The 24,058-nt window shown below is 35.9% G+C and overlaps 1 protein-coding gene across 1 annotated transcript in view; it reads right to left on the minus strand.

The window, feature by feature from the left end:
- Positions 1 to 23,857, minus strand: part of LOC145684739 (uncharacterized) — a 294,584-nt gene extending 270,727 nt beyond the window's left edge. Inside the window, exon 1 of the mRNA XM_081757116.1 lies at positions 23,492 to 23,857. The gene's annotated coding sequence lies outside the window, so the exon portion shown is untranslated. The remainder of the gene's footprint in view (positions 1 to 23,491) is intronic.
- Between the last annotated feature and the right edge of the window lie 201 nt (positions 23,858 to 24,058).

Consider the following 24,058-nt stretch of genomic DNA (forward strand, 5'->3'; position numbering starts at 1 on the left):
TCAAGCCCCTCCCAAAATATATTTATGATCATTTTTTCGCATTACACGTACAACACAAAGGTTTCTTACCCGTTCCTCAATCCTCTCCCGAAACAAAATCCACTGCTGTTGTACATAATCTCCTCTCTCTCTCTCTCTCTCTCTCTCTCTCTCTCTCTCTCTATATATATATATATATATATATATATATATATATATATATATATATAGGTGCAGATCTAGGATATGATAAAGGGGGGCTTGAGGGCCGGGAGGGGAGAGGAGGGACCATACTTTGCCTCTTTATCCAGTGTAAAGCACGAATGAAGCTCATTTTATTCAGTGTATACCTGAGCGTTAAGGGGGAATATAGCCCCTTGGATCCACGTATATATATATATATATATATATATATATATATATATATATATATATATATATATTCAAAATGCTGAAATTTTGTACCATGTTGTGTGAAATATTGAAGGAAAAATTCTTCTAGATACCCTACAATACCACTAGATAAAGAAGCAGTGTTGCTAACGCAAAATAAAGTTTTATTTTCTCAAATTGCATTATGTAAAGTATTACCTATTTCTAATTTAGATATTAAATAAAACCACAATACCACATACATTATTCCGTGTAACAAAGGACAATACAGTATCACTAACATCAACATTTTGGAGATGACTAATAGCTCAAATGGAATGGTGCAATGCTCATTATTTGTATCTTAGCGTCAAATACTATGATCATGGCATAATGCATTTCGAATGAATGAAGGAACAAAGTTATAAGAAATGAAAAAAATAACTTTTTCTGAAGACTTTACTTCGAAAACGTAATGACATATCACGTCTCATCATGTAGATTCTTCCAGAAGACTTAAGTGATCATAATGTCATTTCAACAATTGTTATTTCAAACCGTTTCAGAGATACCAAACACTTGGATAGTGATTGTTATACTGCTTAAAATATCGTATTTATGTTAAATTTTTTATAATGATTGGTGCTTTAGTTTGCTTCTATAACATTACAACAATAGTTTCTGGTGGTTTTAATTACAAGTCGCAGTTCCATCATTTTAAGCAGTGTTGCCATCTTAAATAAATGCTAGATATTATTCTAAATACAGTGAAAATAACGTAGCTAAACTGCAAAATATTTTTAAATTACACGTAATTTGTTTTATGGTACAAGAATGTTTTCAAAAGACGATGTTTTTCACAGTCTTTATAATGTTAATGTTAATGTCAAAGTTTTGGTTCCAGCAATACATGTAAATGCAAATTTTAACTGAAATTAAATGTAACTGATAACTTTTTAGTAACACTAGTTGTTCCCCTTAGCCTTAGGCCTGATATACACAAAACCATACTTAATTAAAAGTTCTAATTACACCCTACTTACATTTCACTTGTTTTTTTGTTTGACTACCGACCACCTCAAACTCGATCCATACCATATAGCTATATGGAAATTATTTAAGGACTTACAGTTAGTAATACACACTGTGTTGATTTTTGGTTTGGTTTGTTTTAGTTTAACGTCCCACGATTATGCTAGAGCGTCTAAAGCAGACGTGGAGCTAATGATTATAATGGAATCCGAACCACTCCGGTCGTTCAACTGTACCCCCACCGAAAATCGAATTCGGGACCACGCGAAACGAAGTCAAGCGTGCTAGCCGCTAGACCAAATGGAGGTCCTCATATTGTGTTGACTTAAATCATTGAGTCAGTGTTGTCAGATTCAACACAAAGATCAAAAACTAGCATTTCTGTGCTCCAAGAGTAGCGGATTTGAACTATTTGTAGGCCAAATGTATAAAATAGAAAGAATTATTTGGCAATTAATGACTGGTACTAATAAAATTATTTTTAGCATGGGCTGGAAAATGTGCTGGACATATTGCAAGAAATTATGATCGATGGACAAAAACAATTCTAGACAGGATACCACGAGATAGAAACAGCCTAGGAAACGTCCTTATACAAGAAGGTTTGACGAAATCAAGAACAACTGGGGAGTGACCTGAAAAAGAATTGGTCAAGATAGATAGTTGTGGAGAAGACTTGGAAAGACCTTCATCCAGCAGTGGATTGATTATGATTATGGCTATGACTTTATTATATCTCTACCTCAGAGGTAAACTAAACCAAGTCACAATTTCGCAATTTCACAGGTGAAGCGAAAATCCGGTTCCTTAACTAAGACCTATAGTACTGTTTTCAAACTATACTAAGCAGTTACAAAGTAATAGGTTGCTTTTAGGCTTACATTATTACACCACTGGAAAGAACATAGTATATTTTTAAAAAAAAGGATAGTTAACTCAATTTCGACCAAAAAGTGACTTAGCATAGTCTACCTCTAAAATTTAAAATTCATATATATATATATATATATATATATATATAAAACTTTTACTAGGTAAGGTGGTAAGGTAGGGTAAAAACGGATCCAAAATTTAACGAAATTCGTACAGCGAAAGAAAAAATATTGTTGATCCTTCATATTGCAGCAAAACTACGAAAATTAATAGAAAAGAAAACTAGAAAGTTAAGAATCACTTCTTTTGCCGGGACAGAGAAAATATATACAGATAGCTCGAATTACCTATATACTTATATAATATGTGTATCCATGTTTCGCAAGTAATTTTCAATCAATATAAAATTTCAGCGTAATGAACGCATGATTAGTTTTCTCTAATAAAGATAACATGCAGCGCTGAGAGCTCAGGAATAAGCTTAATCTATGTTACGACACTGAATATATGCTTATGTAATACATTACGACATTATGAACTTGTATAAGAAACAGAATGTACTTAAACTGAGACGCATACTATACGAAGCATCGGACTTTGAATCTAACTTGTTTGGTGATCCAACCAGAGACCACAGACAGCAAAGATGAGTGTCGTAGCTTCCACCACAATGTTAAGGAAATGCCTGTTTTAAAGTGTCAATTAAACACTGAGATGTGAAACGGTAATAAAGCATTTGATCAATTTGAAACAAAATATATTGTACTAATAGTTTACTCTATTTGTTAAGATAATGACCGTTATATTCTGTTTTTAAAATGACAGTCAAAGCAGAATGTATTGGATAGTAACTGAGAAATTGTAAAATTTCAATTTCGGTACGATTAAATACATTCGTGTTGCTATGTGTTGCGTTATCCGTTAGGAGGTATTGAACAACTCTGTTTCAAAAGAAGGAAATAAACTACTGTATAGTACTGGAGTTAATTTAATAGTTTTTAATTGTATAGGCAGTACTGAGGCTATATGAGACAAAGTCTATTACTGAAAGTGAAATATGGGTTACTATTAGGGTTTTATCCCAGGTATATTATACCCACACTGATGATTGAACCTGGAACACACGCATGGAAAGCATTAGCGATAGCAAATTAGCTACGAAGAGGTACATCATACCATAATTCTAAATCAAGAATGAAGGCAAAAAATAAGAAGCGAAAACGACAAACTGTACGATAATAATACTTTCAGAATTTTAATTTCACACGATTTATTTCGAGACTTTCGAGACGAGACCCGAGACGAGACCGAGACTTGGCCTTCGAGACCGAGATCGAGACAAGCATCTGCTGATCGAGACGAGACCGAGACGGCGATTTTTGACTCGAGACGAGATCGAGACCGCTACTTATCTACCGAGAAGAGACCGAGACTGTACAAAGTCTCGTCTCGTCTCGTCTCGATACCATCCCTACCCGATGTGGTTTTCCCGTGTGTTGTGTAGGCCGCCATCACCTTCGACACTGTCCCACGCGACACACCTAACACAGTAGCCACTGCCGTCATACTCACTCCACATAACCGCGCACCAATAATTTGCCCTCTTTGAAAATCTGAGAGGTCTCACATTTTACACTACCTCCGTCTGCTGCAGCCACTGGACACTGCTGTTCCAGTGCGCCTGACGTAGTATGGAGACCGACCTAACACACCACCACCAGCGGTCCGGCGTTGCGGGCGCCACGATACCACTGCCAACCCATACATTTGACGTGTTGCCAACTACAGGTGTTTCCATTTTTCTGATCACCATCTGTACATTAGAATGTCGAAAAAAGACTATCCTTTTTTTAAATGTACTTTCAACGAGCTTCCTTTTAGAAAATTTCTCCAGCAATGACAAAATTAAAATGTAAGTGGTCTACACTAGGATAGTATTTTGGTATATTCACAATAGCAATGAAGTTTTTCATAGCTCAGGGAAAAGTTGAGGTTTGCCAACTCGAAGGAAGGGGAAAACGCCATCAAAAGTATTCCTGAGAGGAGATTCACCTAACGGATAAATCAAGTATACTGTTCCAGCGCACTTCTTGATATCCTTATGCAACGTGTACAACATCCCTTGTTTCTTCACTTTTGTTGCTTCTGTGCACAGAAGTACCATATTCCACGGAATTACATATTACGAGGAGGAAACCGTTTAATGCAGCTTACTTTTGCCCCATATGTATTCACACAATATTTGGAATCCCTGGGTCATGTGGAGAATTCTTTATAATCAAGTGTGCAGGCGGGACATAGAGCCCGGTTCCTCTATTTACACCTAGAATTATTTTCCTTTACTTCAAGAGAGCTTGGTTTCTCCTTTATACCAGCGTTAGGGTCGAGTCGAGCCAAATCTGGTGTGTAGTTTTGAGTATTCTCTTCAAGTGTCTTGCATAGACAATATAGGTTATCAATGATACTAGTACTACTACTAGTACAACTTTTATTATTATTAATAATAATAATAATAAATAATTATAATTATAGTTATAACAACACTGTGATTAAACATGAAAGATACGCGGTTTGTATTTGAATACTAAAACACTAGTTGATTGCTAACCTAGGTAGTCGTGAATTCTAGGAGTCAAGGATATTGTTCACGAGTATTCGGGCTCGAGCCAAACATTGTTAAAAGTTATAGGGCACTGGCCAAATATCTTCAAAACTGTTCGCCCCGAGTTTACAATTGTCAACAACTTGAGCAGCTCGGCTCACAGCGCACTCACTATCGACCCGAACCGAGAAGTGAGCCGAGCCAACAGCTCACCGAACCGAGTCAGCTAGAGCCTTCGGGCCAGATGAGCCGAACCAAGCAGATGGCTTATCCCAACCAAGCCAGCTCGAGCCGATGGTTCACCCCAAGCGAGCCGGCTCGAGCCATCGGCTCAGTTATTACTTCCAGACTGAGCTTCTTACTAAAATATCTCTTGTGGTCTCGATATCGAGACGAGAAGACATGCGAGCAATATTTCTTCTAGTGAGCAACATTAAAAGTATTCCATATTACTACTTAGCTTACATTTCTCATGGCTTTCGCTTTCTAGTGTAATGAGGCCATGATTTCAAAACGAGTTAAAACGTAATAATAATAATAATAATAATAATAATAATAATAATAATAATAATAATAATAAATATAAGTATTCCATACATATAGAAATGCTTTTGACCAAGCATACAAGAAATTAAAATATATTTTGTCCATTTAGCACTATCATTCTTTTGTCACTCACAATTATTAATATTCATATAGTAAATATCTTATAATTCTTATATTTTAAAATCAATTGACAGGGCTCTGATTGCTTTTATAAGAAATAAATCTTTGGTTTTATAGATCCTACGCAGTGGCGATGATCGTGCGTCGTTTCGGTCCTATGCCATTTCGGTCCTGCGCCGTGTCGATCCAGTGCCGTGTCGATTCTGTGCCGTTTCGTTCCTATGCCGTGTCGATCCTGTGCCGTTTCGGTCCTATGCCGTGTCGATCCTGTGCCGTTTCGGTCCTATGCCGTGTCGGCTCTATGCCGTTTCGATCGTACGTATTCTATAATTTGTAAGAGCAAAGATTAAACAGATAATAAAAATATTATTTTTTTAGTCACATGATTAAAAGTTAAATTATTTTAGAGCAGCGGCGTGAGAGCAAAACGGCACAGGACCGAAACGGCATAGGACCGAAACGGCACAGGATCGACACGGCACAGGACCGAAACAGGTTTCTGAGCTGAATTGTCGGTCGTATGCCGTGTCGATCCTGTGCCACATCCCCCAGTTTTAGTACCTAAACATTCTCGCACTTTCAGTGTTAATGATTTAAGACCTATTTTGCTTCTTTTGGATTTAAGAATTTTAACGTGCGTCTTAGTGCACGAATAAAAGTATTTAGTGACAAACTGCTAAGTTCCCATCAATATGGAATTGGTCAAAACAACCCGATCTGAAAGGCTTTATCAAATCTAAGAGATTTCATTTCCTAACACGAATCCACTGCTCCTTCACCCGTTGAAATTTTAGCCACAAATTACTCTCAAGCTTTTGATAGCCATGAATATTTATTCAAAATCCCTGAGAAATATGGTTTTAGGTCGTAATTTATCTTTACATTTCTGACATATCTCACAAATATTCACATAGTTCTTTATATCTGAATACATTGTTGACCATGTAAAGCGAGAAGCAACCTTGTGAATTGTTTTCTATTAATTCCCATATGACCTCCCGGTACTAAAGAATTATGAGCATACTCTAAAATGCTGTCTACTAAAGAAGAAGGTACGACAGCTCTAAAACCTTGACCAGATTTACCTTTTGTTTGTTTTAGCAAGATGTTATTCTGTAATTTATAACCTCTTACCTCCTGCTTACTCTCAAATTTGGCTATCATTTCTTGCAGCTCTGGGTCTTTTCTTTTGTGTTCTTTCAAGGAAATACTGAAATCAGGATACTTCCAAAAATTTACAAAAGACATATTTACACTTTTACCATGATCTTTGACAACTTCAACAGTATCAGCGTCTTTCATATAAAATTCTAAATGATTGCCAACACGGCTCAGGAAATCAGCCATACAATTTACCTTAGTGCGGATATGGACTATTCTAAACTTAAAACGAATAAGTTTCTTCAGAAGAGTTCCATACCGTCGTTGTTTTTATGATTTGTAAGAAGCCAAGAGAGGCTTTTACTATCGCTGTATACAACAAATGGACTGAATAAATAATATTCAAACCGTTCTAAGCAAAGAGTGAGGGCTTTAAGTTCTAACTCATAGACATTTTTACTCCAATCTTTAGGGGGAATTGCTTTAGAGAACATAGCAACAGTTCTCAAATTACCATGTTCATCATATTGACTTAAAACTCCTGAATAATGACGCAAACTACTATCCGAATTAACAATAAAGCTTCAGTTCATATCAGGAACTTTCAAAATTACATAAGTACAAAATTCATCCTTCAATCTTTGAAGTGCAATATCATGATATTTTGTCCACTTAAATATTCGTTTAGGAGATCGTAATTCCTGTAGTGGGGCTATCAATTCCGAATAGTTTCTTACAAATTTAAAGTAAAATGCAAAAAATGAGCATATTTTATTAACTCCCTTACGATTTTTAGGCTTTGGAATATCCTGAATTGCCTTAATTCTGTCAGAGTCAATACACATAATTCCCTTTTCAAAACGAAACCCTAAGTATTTTATAGATTGTTGAAACAAAAATGTTTTCTTAGGGGAAATGGTTATACCCCATTTTCATAAACGGAAGAGAACATCCTCTAGCAATTTCTTATGTTCTTCCACATTAGAGCTAAACAAGAGAATATCATCATAGAATACTTCCAAATTCTTTCCAATTAACCCATCAAGTACCTTATTCATTAAATTACTTAATACAAATGGATTGATTAAAAATCCCATCGGACAAACCTTAAATTGATAAATTTTATTTTTTGTGACAAAGGCTGTATAAGGACGACTGTCTTTAGTCAAGGTCAACTGGAACAATGAGGATCGTAAATCTAATTTACTAAATATAGAGTGATTAGAAATACTTGATATAACATTCTCCATGTTAGGAGATGGATTGTTATTACAAATCACACGTTTGTTCATTTCTCCATACGCTACGACCAAACGTTTACTATTTTCGGAGTTTTTTTTACGAGATAGCAGGGGGAAGTAAACGGTGAAAAGTCTACTCTCTCTACTATATCTTCTTTCTCAAGTTATTCAATATATTGTTCCAATTGCTTTTGTTTAAAGGTAGGGAGGCGATAAGGTTGTTGTCTAATTGGTGTATTATCTGTTACTTCTATTTTATATTCAAAGTCCTTAACTCTACCAATTTTATCGGAGATCACATCTTGATAATTATCCAAAATTTTATCAACATACTTCTCTAAACTAGGATCTATTTCTAAAAGTTCAGGCGAAACCTTATAATTACCTTGTAAATTTTCCCCACTTATTCCCTCTGGATGAAGAACAGAATGATCATAACAAAACTTCAACTCTGGAACTGGCTCTTTTGGAACAGCTCCATGTGACGTGGATGCAACAGCTTCAGGTAATCTATGCTGTTGTTGAAAACTCACAGAAGTACTAGGAGAAGACGATGGTTCCAGCGAACCTAGGTTGTATGTTGGTTGCCTTTCACGATCCTCTCCCCTAGAAGTATAAAGGGAAGAGCCCACAGTTTCTGCCGACAACTGGGAGGCATCTTGTATAGGTACGCTTAGTCTTCGATTTTGTACTCTATATAAGTTATTTTTTAAGTCTATAACAGCACTGTACTTTGAATGAAAGTAGTTACCCAAACGAATATCAAAGTCTTCCGACTCGATGATATAAAACAGTTCACAAAACTGCTGACGCCCCATGCGGAAGTAAATACGAACTCTTTGTTTTACGAGTATCTGAGTATTCCCAAGACCCGCAGTTTGTAAGTTCACATTCTCACTATTTAGACACATACTACTTAAACGTTCAAAATAGCGCTTACTGATAAATTTGTCACTACTACCAGTATCTATTACACAAGGTACAGCTTCGCCTTTTATATAAACTAACACTGAAATCAAATTCATTGACCTTTTATCAGGTGTATGAGATATACTAGATTCAGTAGATCCCCCAAATTCATTTATTTTCACATTAAACAGTGGGTGAGATTGAACAACCTGTACTCTGTCGAAATTAACTAAATCTGAATGAAGACGTTTAAATTTTTGTGTATTATTACCTAAAAATCAATTTACTTTTGTAGCCTGACAGTTCTCCCTCATTTGCATTCCACTAATTGAGTCTTCTTCATAACCTAATTGATTAACACTGGGTTGATTAATGTAACATTTTTGTTTTGATGCCTGAACCACTGAGCTACGCATGCCACGTGCCTTCATCATATTAGGTGATTTTTGTGTTGTGACCTGATTTTGTTTGTCACCTAAGGTTCGTTTACTTAACTTATAATAATCCTTTTTATATCGGAACAAGGCATCATACCTAGCAGCTAAAGTTAACAAGTTTTCAAAAGTGGAAGGAAATCCGTGCTCAACTAAAAATTCATGCGTTCGAGGAGTAATCATATTTACAATTAGACTACAAATAGTATGTTCATCAAAATTCATATCCAAAACCTTAATTATAGATAATTTAGAATCAATAAAGTCATAGAGTGTTTCCTCTTCACTCATAGTAGTGTAAAAATGTAACTTCATACATTGAGTTCTAGCAATAGTAGATATGAAACGCAACATTATTCGCCTACAAACAGTCTCCTATGAGAGGGAACTTCCAATCAGAGATTGTACCATCTCCTGAATTTCCCCTTTTGTTCAAGAAAGACAAGCGATTAGCACCAAATCCAATGGGAAATCCCGTCCCCTGAGAAAACTATCTAAACGAAGCAAGAACTTGAAGGTCAAATCTGTATTTGCTCCATCAATAACTGGCAAATTATTAATTTCCTCCATTAAGACTTTATACATGCTATCCGAAGAGAGCTGTGCTAAGAGCTCCGAAAAATTAGAAGCAACACCACCAATTTCCCTACCACTTCCACTTTGACTGTTTTCTACTAAAGATTTAGAATTTAAATAATCGATTCCAATGGTATTGTCTACTGATTTGGGAGATTGTACCAAGCATGTATTACAATCCCACAAAACATGGGACTTGCCTTTCTCAGCAAACTCTTCTTCACTTAACCCGGCACACTGTCTACAGTACCAAGTGCTACAAGAAGTACATTTTAATAAAGTGCCACAATGGCCACACTGACGAACTTTCTTCTTCTATTTATTCATTCTGGCACTAAAAGTCTAACACATGAACTACTATTAAAGAATTACACTGAATTGCTTAGTTTAATGTTAACCACATAAAATAACTTTTAATTCACTGACATATAAATGGGAGTCCCCCAACCCAATTCGACACTATCCAACCTAGAGCGCTTTACACTTCCCTTATGGTGAAAGCTAATCTAAAGTGATTAGGCTCTTTTTTTAGACTGAAGACATTAGATGACGAAGGGTATCCACATTGGAACTTAAGAAATACAAGAAACATACAAGACAATGATAAACATGGAATATAACGAGATGCCAACAAAATTCTATATAGGAAAAGCAAAATGAAAATTACAAAAACACAAGAAAAATCAAAAGATACCAGCTAAGATTCTGGATGGCAGTCGCCAAAAACGAAATACTCGCTGTAGCGCCCCAGAGGGCCCTAATCCCTGGAAAGCCACAGCCAAGTTCAACGCTCAGCACCATTGCACTGAGTTAATAGTAAAAAGGGGGGTCGCCACTTGTGTACATGAATGACCACAGGAACCTAAAAAAAGAAAGAAAACAAAACACACTGACTGTATTGAAAAGCTGAATCAAAGAAAACAGCAACTAACGTATCTGTCCTGAGCGAGGCTACCACCTAGATACTCTACAAGTACCTAGCAGGAGCCCTTTTCTTGTGTTGAGAGATTCCTACATACAGATAACCTGAAAACTCAAATAACAATTCTGAAGATACTCGTCGGGTTAGATAATAAAAACTGGCATACAGGGAGATAACCTTTTATTGTGCCTGTATTGACTAATATAAAATGTCTCAAGATATATATATATATATATATATATATATATATATATATATATATATATATATATATATATATATATATATATGCATATAAGCACTATTATACAAGTCATTAAAAAATTGATTTACTTGTTAACGTTGTACACTCGTAAACTATGGAGGCATAACATCATCATCATAGACACAAATATGTAGATAAGACAAAAGTAAATATGTAATTGAAATATAGATAAGGTAAAATAAACAACAGACATATTAACCAGATCATTATTATATCGTGTACACTTATAAGAACTGACCTGCGTACGCTTTCATAACAAACCTCGACTAGTCGGGTGACAAGACATGTACTCAATAGATTAATTACATACACATTTACTTAATAATAAACTTGGCAGCTAAGTTTATGATTAATGTAATTGAAAAGACATCATGCGGTAGTGACAACTCATGTCAATTATATGCAAAACGTAACGATTAGACAGTGATACGTAGAACAAGATAGTTGACAAATTGCATTTTCTAGCAACATGCTAGGCTGAAACGAGAGAGACCCATGTAGTCCAATTAGTATGTATTGCCTGAATAAACATAGCGTGGTGAGGATACCTTGCTAGGGGAAAGGAACAAAGAACTTGAATGAGATCAATAAGAACTTCCACAATAAGATAAGTTCACTAAGGAACAAACAGGAGACAAAACGAGCAGACAAGCACTAACCTGTGCTAGAGGGAAGCGTGCTGCAAACTTTAAATCGCTGAGACAGTTATATTGCTTGAAATGAACTTTTATGAGTAAGTTCGTAATTCCGTATATTATTTACTAGGCATTGCATTTGTGTGTACCATTAATATGCTGCTGACTTTATACTATGCAGCCAAACTTACCTGCACTAAAGATGCATGACAAACCTAAAAATAGACCACTTGCAATACATAACACAATACACTAAAGAAACTTTTAGCGAATAGATTCAGTATCCGTACGAAGCGGAGCAACACTACGATATGCCTACTACGAAGGTAGGCCCATATAGACAAGGCTCACTTGCACTGGCATATTAGCCTAATAATAACAAATATTTGGCATACTTTAAACTTACGTTACACACACATATATATAAAAATGATGCACTGCAATTGAAAGCTTCACTGATAATTGAACTTTAATGAGAGCGAAAACCACTAAACACACACACATAAGGAACTTGCTCATTCATTTAACTGTATAGCACTAGCTAACTAGACGTATCTTACGAAGGATTCCTTATTTCTTCAAGGGTGTATCATACTGGATCTCCTGGTAAATGTAGTTCCCATTACGGTATAAACAGGCAGGGCGGTGACAAGCAGGTGGGCTCCGACCAATTTAGGTTGGACTGTACAGTATGGTCCTCGTAACATTACGGTTCTTCATAAAAGGTACTAATAACTCAGTATCTATCTTACACATGAGTAATAACATAGATTCAGGAATATTAACACTTAATAAATGAAAATATATACAGGCCCTGGTTATGGTAAGCCTAAACCACCAGGCAAACAACTTAATCCACCACACTCGAAGTTTGTGGCTTCATCTTCACTTTTATTCTGCAGCCACATAGGGGAGCTTGCACACCAAGCATACTGGTGCAAGACGGTTCGCTACAAAAGTAGAAATCCATGATTCCACAGCTGGAGAGAACCTCAATATAGCAGTTGATATGTCTTAGCATAAAAGTTAATGGAATAACACCGCATGCTTGCTGCCACAACACAGTTAGTAAACGAGTGATTCACAATACTATTAAAGCTACGCTGACAGAACCTTGACCATCTGGGTTTTATTGAGAGTTCATCACATGAAGATGCGTTCGATGGCATGACGATATAGTTTCTGGATTGGAAGTGTCGCAGGTTGGGGGGGCTCCGATTTAGACTTAACTGTTCATACTCGAATGAAGGCTTCTGTTAGAAAAACTCATATTGCAAATTTTAGAAGAAATAAATAAGAATATCCACAGAGATGAATAGGCAGTTAGTGATGTTATACACTTCACCAAAACACAATCTGATGTTCTCAGAAAATTGACTAAACTGACTCGGTCACATGGCCTGGCAAAGGAGAATATCGTGCCCCCTGTATTTTCTGCGTTTTTCATCAAACCAACACTAGACACTGCTAACCATCCAATACAAAATCTTCCTCTTGCTTAGTGAAACCTTAAATGTTGTCGAAACAATTCGATGACTTATTTTTTTCACTATTTAGCTATGATAAAAGGCATGCATGCCAAACTACTAATCAAGACCACGCCATCTTTTGCTTCAGTACCCAGAGTCCTGTTAGCGATCCCGCGAGCATGATGCTTTTCAATGTTGCAAGCTCTGTTTACTTACAAGTTATACCTTGTAAAAATTAGCGAGTATTTACAAGTCTCACAAGAATCCAATGGGGCGTTACAATGCCAACAACACAAAATGACGTTAGCCGTATCAATGTTTATTCGTGCAATCTGGTAAGTGCTTAGTAAACAGTTGAAGAATACGTAAGAATCATCCTTAGTATTGATTATAAAAGGACCAGGAGCAAATGTTATTTTTTCCTAGTAATTGTGAAATTATTCCTAACTTTCTACTTCTTCTTCTACTATTACTATTCCTGCTCGAAATAATAATAATATTAATATTAATAATAATAATAATAATAATAATAATAATAATAATAATAATAATAATAATAATATTATTTTCGTTCGCCATTCTCAACATCTGTTGTATTGTGATGACGTATATTATTATGAGCATGAGTTTACTATCATCATCAGTGTTCTGACCAATCTTTCTACATAGACAGGTCCTGACTAATCTTTCATTTTTATTCTCAGCTTTCGTTTTTGTTAAGGAATCAGAAATTTCGATCGAGCTGATGCTACTTCTTCCCCTCTTTCTCCTTTCAGACACTAATCCTTTTAAGGTACCTCTTATAAGACAATTCAGCCTTACGCAGTGTCCAAACCAATTTCTTTTCCCTTTTACTATCAAGTTCAGTATTCTTCTTTCTTCATTCACTCTTCTCAGAACTTTTCATCCTTCTCCATACATCGAACCTGATTATAATAGATATAATTATAATTGTAGTAACACATGTATGAAGGTACAGTAATATGCGTATGACTGTGACTGTGAGCTGATTCTTCCATCCTTCTCCCTATCTACATCTCGAACCTAATTATAATTGTAGTAACACATGTGTGAAAGTACAGTAATATGTGTACGACTGTGAGTGTAACAAAGCCCGTTCTTAGCCACTTTTTCCAGAGGTGCCATTTATTAAATATGCTGTGATAACTGTTTGTGTGAATATTTATCTTTCATTTCATTAATGATGATAATTCATTTATGATAGCAAAACAACACGTTTGCTGTGGAACGTGTTTCTTCCTATTAGTTCTCACCCTGCCCAAAACAAGCTATTCCAGAACAGGATTGCCTGGATCATATACCATACAATATTTACAACTTAAGAAAAGTGAATTTTATTGTTTTGTTCCTTAACACATAACCACCCCAGAAAAGTAAGATTTCTATTCTATAACATTGATTGCTGGAATTATTTAATAATATATACGTCTCCCTTAATTTTCTTGAGTTCTTCAAATTCTGTTCCTTCATCTCAAGCAAGAGTAAGTGAAAGTTGGTAATCTCAACGTAAAAGATTAGGTATTTTTTCTGACAGTTCTTTTTGAAAAGACAGCTGATAATTACTTACTGAATCTCGCATGATCAGTTTATATTCTTAAAAGTCGTCTCAAACCTTAATTTACACGTTACCCTACAACAGAGATCTATTGTCTCTTACCTGTAGACCTTTCGTACCCCATTTCACAAGCAAATTACCAATGTTTTAAAAATTCATATCGGACGATTATTTACTAAAAGCGAAAAGGATATGAAAATTCTTCATATTGTTGGGAGCACAACTGTTTGTTTTACAGTAAGCGATGGTACGCTACTGTAAATAAAATACAATTCGTGGTGGTATTTTATTTTCATTTCATAGTATTTTATATTTTATTTTCGTAGCATCGATAGCAGAAAGGGACAGACGATATTATCTCGAGTAAAACATGCATTTATTTGTTTGACACATAGTACACGATCCACTTCTTACAACCAGTTATCAATCACTTAAAAAGGATCATTTTAATCACGTTTAATGATCATGTTCCATATGTTTGTCCGTGCCGTCATATAAATTTCTTTGACTTCACCAGGAACCAACACATTGCGCTCACTTCTTTATCCCAGTTTTTATATATGATCGTGAACTGTTGAGTGATGGATATTTAATGATTCTGAAATCTCTTGTGTTGTGTAACGATACTTTAAATCAATTAATGCCTTTTTTTGCAATCCTCAACATCGGTTGGCATTTTTGACCGAGGGACATGGTTAAGATCAAAATCATCAGCACAGAATTTCGTGAACCAGTGTTGACACTGATGTTTTTGTAGAGAATTGTTGCCGTAAACTATACCCAACTTTCCACAGGCTTATCAGGCATTCTTTCCTTTCCTGAAGTAAAGCAATAAAATAAGTTGAAAATTCCATTTTTGGTCTTCAATCTTCTATGTGTTGCCAAATCTTGTAAAACCATACAAAACAAAGAGCAATATTAATACACAAGACGCTCAACCTCTTAGCTTTCCCAGATATAACAATTACATGGATTCGAATAACTCTAATATTTAGATAAATCATCATTTGTCATATTTTACCTAAATACGTTTGACTTTTCCGACAATCTGATACTTTAGATGTTATTAATACGCGAAGTTCATTGATCTCGTCACTTATTCAGTTACTCTCTTACGATTACCGAAATATTTATGGTACTTCCCATAGATATAGAAAGGTAAAGTTTAGTATCCAGGCTTGATACAGCGTCAAGTAGCAAACAAATATAAAAGAATGTGATGACATTTCCTCCCCTAAGTCGTTACAGTGGAATTTCTTGATTCGTCAACTATAGACTTGAAATCCAATCAAGAATTTCATAAAATATGAGGTATGTTGCCAAGTCTCGACTTTGCAATTCTAGTAATAATAATAATAATAATAATAATAATAATAATAATAATAATAATAATAATAATAATAATAATAATAATAATAATAATAATAGAAATAACAGAATTACAATACCAATTATGTAAACATTACCTTCTAATAAAGAAAAAATTGCAACGACGGGATTTGGACCCGGGTATCTGCGATAGGAGTTTCCTGCATTACCACTACACCACAAATTCCTCACAGAAAGATAAGAAAATAAACTAGTAGTTACGGAAAGTAAACATAGAACTTTCTATTTCTACACGTGTTGATACAATTCACAAAATGCGAAAATAATGTCTGCGTCTTTTATTCTTTGGAAATTGGAAGTTAAGGTGAGGAAGAATTGTAATGTAAATCGGTACCATCGTTAAATGCGATGAGATAGCCTCAACTTGGAGAACGTTTCGTGATATTTTTCTCATTGAGGAAGGTGTATATAACTTGTTTTAGAGTTAAAGAAGGAAATCTCGAATAAGTCATCGTGACACATACATAATGAGCCTCTTCTTATACGAGCATTAGTATGTTATGTACAGTTTTACATGAAACTCTTTTAATTAGGTAATAGTTTGGATGGAAGATGAAGTGACGCGGTTGGTACGTGGATAACGCATTGAAATTCTATTCGGGAGATTCCGGTTCAAATCTTCGCCAGGTTCAATTTTTTAAAAAAATATTTCAATTTCGATGCACATTCAGTATGAGACCATCTCCTCTCCAGAAAGAAAAAAGTGTTGGAATGAGAATTAGAGAAGGTCTGTCAATGAAGGCAATGAATTACAAACTTATCTCCTGCTATTGTTCTAGATTTGATACTTTCAGCTACTTTGAAGCGTTTTCTGATTCATGCGTGATCAGTGTTTTTATTTCTTTGAACACATAATATATAATGAAATAATACATTACATATTTCTACACAGCAATATTGAGATTAATATATGGTATTCATTGGACAACACGCTCCAACCATGGAGATTTATTTCAAAATGGGGAACTGATTCATTAGTTACCTAGTCTACAATTGTAACTACATAAACACCTGGCTCAGTGCTACCAACTGTTGTCAGTGCCGAGAAAACTTTCCTATGAGTTGGCTTGTGTCTGTTGAGGCATTTTCACAACTGCAAATGTGCTGGACCCCAGTGAATGGAATTAGAGCACTCAGGGGGATATACTTATGCTGGTTGGTGTACACTTCTGCACCAACTATAATTGCACACCTGCATTTTTCTAATCCCCTTATAATTATCACTTTGACAACAATGTATTCGAGGTAATAGGAGGGGAAGTCATAAGAAAATAACGACACTTCCGAACACAGCTCACAGTTTACTGTTTGAAAATACTTAGCTTCTCTTTCTTTCGTAGGTAAAATACACACGCTTTTCGACCAGAGAAAACGTTTTAAGAAACAAGAAAGGTTGTATGTTATGTATCCATACAATTGGAAAAAAAAACTTTGCAGTACTTTCTATGCATGTTAAGTTGTTTCTTTTTGTGGGGAGTCAATTAGGAATGCCCAAGATATTCGGATAACAAATTTTCCGGTATCCGTTTCTGAAAAAACGGCTAATCCGAATAACGGATACCTAATATTCGGATAACGGATAATATCCGAAGGAGGGATTTGCTATGGCTATCTATAAATATCTATTTCGTTTGTTATAATTGTTTTCATTTAAAACGATATGATCATTAAGGTTTCCTTGTATATCACCTTGTGTATATATGTAGTGTTATTGTTGAGTTGTTGTACCGTTAATGTTCATGGTGTAAGTTCTGAAACAAAACGTATACATACTATTCATACAGTTTATGTTTGAACAGGATGCACAAAATATTTCTATGCAAGTGGTAGATAAAAGTAGCTTAATTCCCTGCTTATAGAGTACCAGTATACGTTAATTTTGAAGTAGATTGGAGGTTTACTGCAGTTCTGAATAAAGCTGAATTTGATGTTTTGCAGCTTCTTATGAACCTAATAAAAGTGATATTGCCATTCATTGGAACAACACACCGTTTCTTAATACTCTGGCGTCCCAAACGTAAGGACAAAATAGATAAAAATAACATAAAAGATTGCGTAGTTAATTAAAATGGATGAAAGCATGGCAAGATATTGCAAGAGCTTTCCCATACATGCATTGAGAACAAAACATTGCGTAACATGACTGCAGTGCCGAGTGAGTATTCTTCCTCAACACTAACGAATTGAATGAAAGGGTTGAGACAGTGTGTTTCAATGAGGGAGCTTTTGAGATGTATTGTGGTGGTTATTTCACTACCAAATGGCCCGTAGACAACATTTGGGTGACTTCACGTGGGGAAAAATTGTCGGGAAACGAAAAGAAGAATGAAGCGTGACGATTGTGGCCCGTAAGTTTGGTATTGCCCACACCATTGCTTTACGTGCATGAGGAAGCACAAGCAGTAAATATTATGAGGAGTGGTAGTGGTTGACAGCGCTGAACTACAACATAACACGATTATTTCAATGTGAAACAGGTAACAAGGGACTGTCATAAAATAACGGGTGGAATTGCAAACGGGTGACACAGTAAGTCACTGAATCCGGTGGTCCACCAGTGACACTCGCAAATCGGCTGCACCGTTTGCGGTGGTACCAGAAACATCAAGAGTGGACCAAAGAGGAATGGACCACGTTTTCTTCTGAGAAGAGAGCACATCCAGTCTGCTAGTGATTCCGGACGCATACTCCTCTGGCGATAATTGAGAACAAGCAAAGAATCCAGAAGCGTTATCGAACGTGATCATTTTGGTGGTCGAGATGTTCTTGCATGTGAGGCATAATGCTGCACTGGCCCATCGATCTCTGATCTCTGAATGTTTGAACGTGGTGCATTCACCGTTTAAAGTTGGCGTGAAATTGTATTCCTTCTCACGTGCATCTTTTAAGAGATGTACTTGACCTCAACTTCTTTATGGAATATATAATAATATGCGACTGCATCTAACAGCGCAGCGGGGCTTGAAAGGAGATAATATTCGGCGAATTGATTGGCTTGCAGAACCCGCTCGGGTCGCCTAACTGTCATAACCTCCAAACTTAAAAACGGCTAACTTACTAAAAAGTACGAATTTAACGACTACAAAAACGGTTATAATACCTAAAAGTAGAAGTAGTTTGTCACAAACTTCACCGAATGAGTGTGACGTCAGCCGGTGAGCACAGATGCGTACAAGAAAGCAAGGTTCTTATGTGTTACTCTTCAGTCTATGTTCACTGCAAATATTAATTCACATGTCTTACCTTTCCCTATTGCTTATAAACTCAATTTTGCCAGCTGATACAAAGAGCTTAAGCCGACCAGTCTGCATGAAGGAAATTTAAACAATATTTACTTCTTAAAATGGCACTAATTGAAGCATATTGTTAAAAAGTGAAATTATCGTTGATTACGAATTGCTTAATTGATATATCGATTGAAAACTAACGCATTAGTATCTTAAGTGATTTGATTTGGTTCGATTTATTTGTCCTATAGAGCCGTGACTCCCAACCTAGGGTTGCGCCGCTGGGAGCATGAAGAACAAGGAAGGGGGTTCAAGCTATGACAGAGTTAAAATGTGGTATTCTAAATAAAACACAACTTGTAATAACCATTTACAATGTAGTTTTAGCAAACTTCAAAACACTACATTTTTGGCATTTTGTCGTTCCTATTCCCATTCTATATTAAGAATTATATAATTACAAAATTATCAAAAACGAACACAAAGTACTATTTTAGTGTATAAGATGGAGTTCATAAACTTCTTATAAAGTAAGGGTAGAGGGAAAACTCAGTGTGATGGTCGACATTGCTCTTCCTTCACAATTTTCTTGATATTGGTGGTAAGTTCGACAAAGATAGCCCTAAGTGTGTTTGTGTTTCTATCTTAGAGTTTCAGATTGTGATTATCTAGCATTTCAAAACAGCCGATAACATATGAAAGAGAAAATACAAATATGTCATCAGTAAAAGAAATACAGTCATCTCCTACGCATACACTTAAGAGAAATATCTTCACATCTGGCTTACGTTCATACAGGCTACTTAACATGTTACCTTTCGACAACAAACTTTGATATGGAAGAAGTAAAGTTTTGTGTTCAAGAATGAGGTCGTCGCAGGAAGTCTCAAAGAGACAAATATTTAAGGCATTTGACTTAACAAAATTAACAACTTTAACAACAATAATAATTCTTACTTCAGGTTCTCTGGTAAATTGTTTGCAGCTAAGGCCTCGCTATGAATTAAGCAGTGCGAACCAATAATTGTAAGATTCCTGTCCTTTGCCAGCTTTATAAATCCAGATCGCAAGGATAAGGAGCTGGTGCATTTTGGGGACCCACGTCCTATCTACCGACCAGAGAACAGTGCGTTCAAGCGTTCACGAACAGCAAGTGCAAAGTGGGCGGGAGCTGCATCGTGCTGGTAAATAATTGTGTTGTTGATGCTCAGATCCTGCAAATGTGGAAGAATCCAGTCATTCAACATTTCTAGATAAGTAACTGGGTTACAGAACCCTCAAAGAAGTACTGAACAAAGGTGTATTGTTCAGTTATTGTCGCCCAAAACATGACGTGCAGAGGACTGTATTCAATTTTTTGATAAAATATGGGTTTTACTTTGCCAATGTGGAAACGTTTCATTCCGTGAACTCTGAGAAATAGTACGTTTGTCAGCGAAAAGAACGCAATTCCGAGCAGGAATGGCATGGGAGGCCTCCAACAAGATCCTGCATGCTTCTTGCCGGCGGTTTAAGTCATTGTCGGTTAGGTTATGGATGGCCATTGGCCGGAATGCTTGCAAGCCTACACACTTGAAAATTCAGCTGGTTTCACAGAAAATTCACAGTAAAGGTTACAGGTCCCTTACCAGAATGGATTTTTCAGGTGAAATTTCGGTATTTTAGAGCAGTGTATCCAGCATTTGGCAAATGCTCTTTTGTGCTGTTCAAAGTTATTAATATATTTTGAAAAATAGAATGGATAATACGCTACCCGAAAGAAAATAACTTTAGAAAATGTTTTTTTAAAATTATTTGTTCTGGTTTAATCGAAAATAATTTGCAAAATTATTAAATACTTTTAGTCTTACATTTCGTGGTTGTAAGCACTCTCTTAAGATACTGATATTAGATATGACAAGTGAAGGTGTTTCCGCAAATGAAAGCGTGTTGCTGATTTGGTCTAAGAAAAATATTTCTCAAGCAAGTCGTACGATTGTAGTCTGTCTGGTTTTATAAGAAGAAATACGAGATATACGTGAAGGTTATAGATAAGTACATTTCTTATAATTTTAAGTAGACTTGTAAGCTGCACGTTGCTTATAATTGTGGATTGAAGTTTCTTTAACTATTTCATTATTATCTTTTGTGTAAAGCTTTAGCCGGTGAAATACCTCGGTTTCCGCATCCGAACTTTGATCCCCTGTTCCGTGTACAAATGATGCAGTGATGTTCAAGTCACATGTTACGCAACACCACATAAGAAAAAGTATGTTCGGAAAATATTCTAGTGCAATTAATAGCCTATCGTCAATTTTTTTTTTTTTTTTGCAAGGATGAAAATTGGGCCTTTGTGCCGTAGAGTAATTCCAGGCTTAAAAATGTTAAAATGTTGTCATTTACCACGAAATTCACTGTCACTATCAAAGAAATTGTTTCTTAACAATTCCTTGGTGCATTTTCACTTTAAGAGACCTTCACCGTTTTGAGTGTAAATACTGCGTCCGGAAATATGCGATAAAGACACAAACCAATTTGTATTAGGTTACCACAAAAACACCAATGCTATCTAGTCGAGTCAGGACAGAAGAGTCCGAACAATGGCGAGTAGTGTGTCCAAATGCAGCAGGCGCGTCAGCGATGACAGGTATGCGTAGAAACGAGGATGTTGCTGAAAACACTATGTTAAATTACATTAGTTTCTTTATATCATTCACTGCGATGACTTAGGTTTACGGTTTCGTACAATTCAGACACTGCATTTAGGAAACTATGAACAACAAACTGGTTTGGGGTAGTTTTTAGTTTCTCTTCCAGTCTTGCACATATAAGATCTCCAGTGTTACTTAATTCACAAAATATATCCGAGCGAGCGAAGGGGCTTAGAAGCCCCGGAAGGCTCGTTGTTTTCTATCTTTATCACAATTTAGACGAAAACAAGATACTCAGTTCGGGAGCCATGAAACGAATTACTGAGATTCTAAATATCATTCCTGGGTTGTGGCAGATGACTTGAATCAGTACTCTGATGAATAACCTTTCGTGTGCTGCCTTTTTTCGCACCATTATTGAATATTTGAATATAACTCTTCACGGTAATTCTTTAAAACGCTGGTGTGGCTATTCTAGTATATGTGGAGATCCCATATCGTTGTGGTATATATATTATCGATACCCTATTATGAAAAAGTGGTAACATGACATGTTGGCAATTAACAATGTACCAAGTTACCCCCTCCCACAAAATAAAGAACCAAGAATACAAATAGCACAACGGTATGGAATCTCCATACATACATCATCATAACCATACTACTACTACTACTACTACCTCTACTACTACTGTTACTACTACTACTACTAGAGCTACTACTACTATTACAACTACTACTACTACTAATTATACTTATGTCGAGAACAGAACCCAACCAACTCCTGCAGGGCTTCTAACACGTTTCCACTACTACTACTACTGCTACTACTACTACTACTATTAGTACTGCTACTACTACTACTACTTATACTTATGTCGAGAGCAGAACCCAAAAAAACCATGCGGGGCTTCTAACCCGTTCCTACTTCTATTACTACTACTACTAGCAGTACTACTGCTGCTACTACTTATACTTACATGAGAACAGAACCCAATAAATACGTGCGGGGCTTCTAACCCGTTCTTACTACTACTACTTATGTCGAGAACAAAACCCAAGCAACCCCTGCGGAGCTTCTAACCCGTTACTACTACTATTACTACTCATCACACTAAATAGTTCTCGAATTTTCTTTCCTACTTAACACACTTCAGGTTAACACACTTCAGGTCGATCAGTGGCCATACATACATACGACAAGGCCACTCCAAGCACTGAATGTAATTAAACTTGAAAAATCATTGTAATGAAATAAGGATATCATACTTCACAACACGAACTATTTAAAAATTCCACGAAAAGTAATCGATGCATTATTATTTTCTGCATGGAGCAACGAACTACTTACTAGTTTAAGTGTTCCTCCACACTCCAGAAATACAGCCTCCGCTACATGCGCGCGCACACACTCACTACAATGTAAACAATCAACATGGCTTTTAGCCGTCAAATTTTATTACGCAAGACCTTTTGTAATTTTTAAATTAAATTTAAAGCTACTTATAGATAATCTGCCATCTTAGTTACCACCCATATTAAATCGACAACATATTTACATAAAAATAAAGCAGAAAGTGCACTTCTACCTACTCGGGAAGTACTACACCAGCGTCGTAATATATAACCCTCTTCACATCATACATTCTTATAAAACTCAAAATCGAAATGCCACATCTAACTGCTATCATTGAATACAGGGAACTAATTTCCTTATTACGCCCTAATGTCTGACTCAGCATGCCTTCACTCAAAATAGTACCAACAACACGCAGCTTTCCGCATTTGAAAATATTACATTAAACTAGTTTATTTGGAATTTCACACGCAATAAATATTCACTCTTTCCTGTAAATTTTACGTATTTTTCATATTTCAGGTCCTACACTCTGGCATTTAACTTGGAGTTCTATGTGGAGACTTTGTTATACGTTTTAAAGAGTAAATTAGAATAGTGGAGATCCGAGTATAACTTCGTTTTCGTGCCTTCCTTTCACATTTGATTCCTAGAAAAAAGAAAAAGAAGAAGTGTGTAAGGCCAGGGAAATTAACATTACTAATTTCGTAGCAGCTCTGTAAACATACTTTTTGATATAAAAAGGTTCTAATTTAATACACTGCTTTGCTGAACTTTCAAAATTTATCGGACATGTTGAGTTG

This window comes from Thermobia domestica, chromosome 5, assembly GCF_964235325.1.
Source record: "Thermobia domestica chromosome 5, izTheDome1.hap1.1, whole genome shotgun sequence".
NCBI lineage: Eukaryota > Metazoa > Arthropoda > Insecta > Zygentoma > Lepismatidae > Thermobia > Thermobia domestica.